The following is a 7,653-nucleotide window of genomic DNA, read 5'->3' as shown; positions in this document are numbered from 1 at the left end:
GTGAAATGCAGCATTGAAATGATGCTTTGGGTTTCTACTACTCTGGCAAAATAAATAGCCTTAACTAACAAGATAAGGTCTCATGCAGAATATTTTTTTTAAAGTGACAATGCATCACTTCTCGGCCTTTTGGCTAAGATTAAGTGTAAAAAGTGACAACGCAAACAGGAGAAGTTTTGCAGAGGCAAGGATTGCCCAGGGTGAGGAAAGTTACATTAGGGAATGTGAGCAGATAGGCGGTGAGCCCGGTTGGGGTTTTTCTTAGTATGGATGAGCTGACCAAAGATGGTCACTTCCAAGAAAGTGTGTTTCTCAGTTCCTTGGGAACATGCATTCTGCTAACCTCCCTGGGCAGGCAGCCATATTTTTTGAACCTGTCATTGATACTGTCTCAACCCAGATGTTTCGAAGAATGGAACTTGCATTATTTTTAACATATTGTTTACCCAATACTATGTCAATTAATTCCATAATGTTGTATAATGATACTGAGGCCTTGTTGGGGCTTTTAACTGACTGGATCTTTACTCTGTTAGACCTATCTTCAGACCATAGAAGGTCTCCCCAAGAGGCCACTGAACTTATCTGGACAATAAGACGCTGAACTTTATGCTAGGCATGTGTTTGCAAGCAATGAATCTCAACTGAACTTGAACTATGGTTATGCAACAAGGTGGAGGAATCCACCATGGGGGGAGGGGTATGGGAGGGGTGGGGGGGATCCCCAGCGCCTATAAAACTGTACTACATAATATAATGTAAGCAACAATAAAAAAAAAAAAAAAAAGAAACAGCCGGCACCTCTCCACGGGGAAAAAAAAAAAAAAAATCAGCCGAGAGAACCCGGCCTTCCAGGGAGCAGGCTGCTCCCAACTCTCTGAGCCACGGCTGGGCAGACTCCTTCTCTGTGCCCCGTCCTTTGCTGAAGCTCTTCCCCCACCATCCCCCTTCACTCTCTCCTATGGGACCTTTCTGCCACCAAAGAGTAGGACAGTGAGTCTCACCTTGGCACTCTCACTTGGTTTTTCCCTATGCCTTCATCTTCTCATTAGTAAAATGGGGGAGGGGGGGCGAAATCTACAACTTCTTATTGTTGAAGGCATGGTAATACTTGCAAGGCCCTTAGAAAAGTACGTAAGAGATGATACTTATTAGACCTTTAGAAAAGTATCTAAAGCATTTGCAACACCCAAGACTGATCCCTTTCCACGCATACTCAACATGGCTGAAGACTTGACACACCCACTCATTATCATGCAGCCACATCTTCTGCTGAAGATTTTCTGTATTCTTTTTCATTGCTGGAAAAAAACATAGAAATTCTTTTCTGGGTTCATCTCTGATATCTTGCAGATGTAGCAATAGAAACCCACATGAGCTTCTAATACTCAGTGTTGTTAATGTTTTTTTAATCTCATTGCCTAAAGCCAAACTTTGTTAGATATATGACGCTTTTCCCAAGTTATTACAGGAGATAGTTTTGCTAACTACTTCACCACGATATTGCACAGATAGCCATCCCTCCATCTTAATCCATATCCTAATACTGTGGACCTTCTCCCTTCGCAGCCTTTGAAAAATACTATCTTCAACTTTATTTTCTTTCACTTTTAAAAACCTTTTCTACTCCATTTTATATGTATTATATGCTATATTTTAGATAGATAGATAGATAGATAGATAGATAGATAGATAGATAGATAGATTAGATAGATACTGGTTTTTCAACATGCACAATTTAGAAAAAGCAAGAACACAACATTTCCTGGAGTCCATCTCTGTCTACCCTGATCTGTACAAAACAACTCATCTAATCATTTTTTCTATACTCATTATCCCACTTCCTTACCACTCCTCCACCATAACACAATCCAGTCATATTTGAGCTTTCATTATTGCAAACTTTTTAAAATTCTGTTAGGATTTTTAACTCAGCTGACACTACACCATATCCTTAAACTCTGTAGTCCTAGCTTTCACAGCGTAGTCTTCCTCTAGTCGTTCTCTTCCCTATCTGCCTCTTCACTGTCTCTTTTATAACCTCTTCTGTTGACAAATTCTAGATTCCCAAGATATTCTCTTCCTCTCTCACTATATTCTCTCTACCTGACCCTATCTTCACCTTCAATCACCTGACACCTCCCTTCAATTCCAGACTCTTTTATCCAATTGCTTATTTCATCTTCCACTTGAGTGCTTCAAAAGAATGTTTCGAAATGATTCTACATTCTACCTCATGATCCTGTGACAAAAACATGGCCTTTTTTGAAAGCCATTACTTTCCATTCAGTCATAAAAAGGTCATCTCACAGGGTATTCTTCATTCCCCAGTCTCACTCATTGTCACAGACAAGAGATGTTAGTGTCATCACTGTGGTTTACAAACTTGTCAATGGCAAAAAGTGACCCAGGAGAATTTTTATTGTTTTATAATTTTTATGTATTTCATTTCTTTGAAAGGAAAAGAATGAATCTCCTATCCACTGGCTCATTACGTAAACACTTATATTAGTTAGCACCGGGCCAGGCTGATGCCAGGAGCCAGAAAGACAATCCAGTCTTCCATAAGTGACAAGAACCAAACTATTTGAACATAATCTCCTGACTCCCAGGGTACGTATTTGCAAGAAATGGGAGCAAAAGCTATGATGCCAAACCAGACACATATGAATATGGAATTCAGGCATCCCAAGCAGCACCTAAAGTACCTGTGTAAATACTTGCTCCTTCCCCCCAGAATAATCTTTAGATTCTAGATGTATAAAATTATTAAACTGTTCAGGGTCCTAAGGCATGTAGCATTTTTTAATATGAAATAAATTTGTACACATATAATGCACTATTCTGATATCACCCAAACTCTATTATTACATTGATACTGTATTTTTAAATCAACAGCAAATCACAATCAAGAAAATATTTTTTTAAAGATTTATTTATTTTATTGGAAAGGCAGATGTACAGAGAGGAGGAGATACAGAGAGGAAGATCTTCCACCCAATGAATCACTCCCCAAGTGACCACAACAGCCGGTGCTGTGCCGATCCAAACCCAGGAGCCAGGAACTTCCTCCGGGTCTCCAATGTGGGTACAGGGTCCCAAGGCTTTGGGCCATCCTCGACTGCTTTCCCAAGTCACAAGCAGGGAGCTGGATGGGAAGTGGAGCTGCTGGGATTAGAACCGGCGCCCTTATGGGATCCTGGCTTGTTCATGGTGAGGACCTCAAGCATTACGCCATCACACTGGGCCCAAGGAAATATTTTTAAACACACAGAATACCTTAGGGGGTAGATATCTGACCTAGTGTTTAAGCTACCAGATAGGATATCCGACTCCTATATTTAAGTACCTGGATTCCAGCCCTGGTTCTGCTCCCAATTCTGGGTTCCAGCTAACACACACTCCAGGATGCAGAAAGTGATGGTTCAAACACTTGGGTCCCTGCCACCCATGTGAGAGACCTGACTTACATTCTAGGAAATGGGAGAGCTCTCTTTTGTCAGTCTCTCTGCCTCTCTAAATAAATAAGCAGGCTGGTGGTCAAAGTTGAAAATAAGAGATTATAGCTCAGGAATTCCTCACTTGACATGGCTCACAGTCAATACAGCAGGCCAGTTCTGTCACTAATTATCTGGTTACCAAGGTTATGACAACAAAATGAGTAAACAAAAGAAGGAGTAAGTGTTGTGGGCACCGTGTTACTTTACCAGTCACCACTTAGAATGACTACCACCCATACCCAAGTGCCAGGTTCAGTCCCTCTCCCTCTCTCTCCTCTGACTTAAAAATAATTTTAGAAAGTAAGGCCAGAAAGAAGGCAGGCAGACAAGCAGCTAGGCCTTCTCTCTAGCCATTTCAACCTTTTTCAAAGTCTCGCAGCAATTAAACAGACTTTCTTAGCAGTCTAAATGTCTGTCACTCTTCCAAAGTTGTAGAATTTTTTCTCTCACAATTCTCCTTTAGCCTCACTTTTCCTATTTAGGAACTAGGCCAAATTTTCCTTTGAGCCAGGCCAGAAATCCAGTTAACTGCCACTGCCCTTTAACATGCTGAACTCTTTCCCTTAGACAGGCCCAAGTCAGTGTGCAGATTGAGTTTTACAGTCATGCCTCTGCTAAGTCCTCTACCCAATCAGATCATACGTTGGCAGTTGATTTTCGTGACTAAAAAATGCTAAAGGGAGTCGTCGGCCTCAGGTATTTGCTCATTGGGTCCTCAAAATCTTTAGAGGATGGCTATCACTTAAGCTTTCCTAATTGGATCTTACCTGTTAAATGAGGATGGTTTGGCCACACGGTGAAATGCAAAGACTGTTGAAGCCTTTGAGACTGTCTGTAGCTCAAAATTCACCAAAAATTTTTAACAAATGGAATCACTGAAAAAAAAGAGTGTACACACACAGCTGGGGGTATGCATTGTTTCATGAAACTATTCCAGCTGTGTGTGCATCCTGGGTCACAATGTAAAACTCACTTCTCACTAATTGAGGTGAGTTTCAAACAAACTAAAAGTTGATCAAGATCAAGGGTTATTTTTTTCTTAACATTTGCTTTATTTGAAGGACAGAGTTACAGAGAGAATGAGAGGGAATTATGGAGAGAGGTGGTCTATCCTCTGCTTCACTACCCAAACGGCCACGACAGCCAGGGCTGGATCAGGCTGAAGCCAAGCGCTGGAAGCTTCAACAGTCTCACATATGGGCTGGCAGGGTTCCAAATATTTGGGCCATCTTCTGCTATTTTTCCCAGGCCACAGCCAAGGTGCTAGATTGAAAGCGGAGCAGCTGGGGCCTGGCAGCGTGGCCTAGCGGCTAAAGTCCTCGCCTTGAACACGCCAAGATCCCATATGGGCGCCGGTTCTAATCCCAGCAGCTACACTTCCCATCCAGCTCCCTGCTTGTCGCCTGGGAAAGCAGTCGAGGACAGCCCAAAGCTTTGGGACCTTGCACCGTGTGGGAGACCTGGAAGAGGTTCCTGGTTCCTGGCTTCGGATCAGCACGGTACTGGCCGTTGCAGTCACTTGGGGAGTGAATCATCAGACAGAAGATCTTCCTCTCTGTCTCTCCTCCTCTCTGTATATCTGACTTTGTAATAAAAAAATCAATAAAATAAATCTTAAAAAAAAAAAAAGAAAAGAAAGATAGTGGAGCAGCTGGGGCCCAGTGCAGTGGCCTAGCGGCTAATGTCTTCACCTTGAATGCACGCCGGGATTCCATATGGGCGCCGGTTCTAATCCCAGCAGCTCCACTTACCTTCCAGCTCCCTGCTTGTGGCCTGGAAAAGCAGTCGAGGATGGCCCAAAGTCTTCGGACCCTGCACCTGTGTGGGAGGCCCGGAGGAAGTTCCTGGTTCCTGGGTTTGGATCGGCATAGCATCAGCCATTGTGGTAATTTTGGGAGTGAATCATCAGACAGAAGATCTTCCTCTCTGTCTCTCCTTCTCTCTGTATATTTGACTGTTCAATAAAAATAAAATAAATCTGAAAAAAAAAAGAAAAAAGAAAGTAGAGCAGCTGGAACTGGAACTAGCACCCATGTGGGATGCTAGCATGCTAGCATTGCAAGGCAAGCCTGAAGATGAGTAGTCTTCAATTATGGTAACTAGATCCACAGTTATGACCCAGGACCTAGGACTCAAGGAAGGGAAGTGTCATTATATTACTAGAATTGTATCTACTGGTACTGGGGGGTATGGTACAGCAGGTAAAGGGATCTCCTGTGATGCCATCATCTCATATCACTGATGACTGGAACCCTCACTTTTTTTATTTTCTATTCAATTCTCTCTGCTAATGGCCTAGGGGAAAAAGTTCCTGGCTCCTGGCTTGACCTTGCCCAACACTGGCTATTGTGGCCATTTTAGAAGTGACCCAGCAGATGGAAGTTCTATCTCCCTTTGTCTCTCCCTCTCCATAGCTCTAACTTCCAAAATAAAATTTAAAAAAAAAATGAAGAAATGCAAACTGTTGAAGCTCACCCAGACCTACTAAATAAGAAACTATGGTGAAAAGATCTGTCAATTTCTAAAAGATTTCAGGGAATTCTGTTGCACACAAAAACTTGAAAACCACTGGTTCTAGATAATTTAGCCTTTCCCAGTTTCAGGAGAGACTGAGCACTAGAGAAAACTATTTCAATAACTCTTTTGTCATTTCTCCCACAAATAGATAGCTGACATTCTAAAAGGCACACAGCATAGTTAATTATTACATACAATGGATGTTTGGGAGCAGGAGGGCCTAATCCTCTCTCACAAGTGCCTGAGAAGGGTTCTTCTGGAATGCATTCCCAAGGTTCTCTTTACAAGTACATGACCTGACCCAAGTTTGCCTAGACATAATCAACCCCACACAAGTGTGTTAATACAATTGTTTTTGCTTACAATATATTTCTTCCTATCTCAGTTATGGCTGCAAACAATGACACTGTTGTGACAAGAAAGAAATTTTGAATAACTAACAACTGGAAAGAAATATTTACCAAGGACATTCAAAATTTGCCTCTACCTCATTTATAAACTCGCCCTTGACAGTGACTCCCAGCCTTTATTGTACTTTATCCCTGGTTAGTAACAGCACATGCCCAGTCAGTGACACTTCCCATCATGCAGTTGTGGTCTCTGAAGACTGCTGAGGAATGCTGAGCTTATAAAGTCTCCTTGAGGATTCTAATCACCCCCAACTTACAACAGAGAATCACAGCACATGATAAAAGACAAAGTTGCTAATAACAGTCTTCAGTCAGCAAAGAACCTATCATTTTATCAGGACTGCCAACTTCTAAATAGGCATTGACTGAGTTCCAGGATAATCCAAAAGCTTGGAACAGAATTTATTATCATGCATTTATTTATTCTCTACTAAGTATCACTTTAGAAAAAAAAACAAAATCTAGTTATCAGAAAAGGAAAATTATACTGTCAATCAACTAATCGGCACTTTTTATGTGTAGTGTGGATGTCTCAATTTCCTCAGCAATATTAGTAGGATGTGCATGGCTTCAAGTACCTGGAGAGAAAATATGAACCGAACAGTATAAGCCAAAAACACCAATAAACAGTAAGTTATGAAAGACCAACTATGAAACCATATGACATGGTCTTAAGAAACAATGAATCTTAAATATAACCCCAAAAATGCTGATATAAGATTCAACAGACAGGGATCAGCAAGCTGTGTTTATGTCTCCTCAGGTGGTAGTGATTATTACTCAAACTCAACACCGCTGTTTTAGAAATGCAGAAGAGCTGAAATGTAATTTTAACACTGGTGGTCAGAGGATGCCTCCATTGTGGAGCACTGAGGCTGAACAGGCCTGGAGGACAGCGTGGAAGGTAAGCAAAGCAGCAGAGAGCAAGGGTGAGCAATCACCAAGGGTTCTTAGGACAGCATACTTACAGAGGCACTGAGAGGTGGACAGCAAGTACTCAAGGCAATCAGAAAACACTTCTCTTAAACTGAGTCCTACAGACTGAGCTTTAGGAATCTGCCAGGCAGACAATGATGGAAAGTGGAAACAATCTGCATAGAAGTCGAGAGGATGAACAGGCATGGTATGCTAAGCGAACAGTGGAGGCTCTGCATAACCAAAATAGGCAGAAGGATGGCAAGCCTGTGAGAGATGGGGAGGGGAGGCGTTCAACATGCGTAAGATGG

This window comes from Ochotona curzoniae, unplaced genomic scaffold (genome assembly GCF_017591425.1).
Source record: "Ochotona curzoniae isolate NIBS_2020 unplaced genomic scaffold, NIBS_Ocur_1.0 contig_883, whole genome shotgun sequence".
In the NCBI taxonomy this organism is placed as follows: Eukaryota; Metazoa; Chordata; class Mammalia; order Lagomorpha; family Ochotonidae; genus Ochotona; species Ochotona curzoniae.
Note: the sequence above shows the minus strand (reverse complement) of the source record.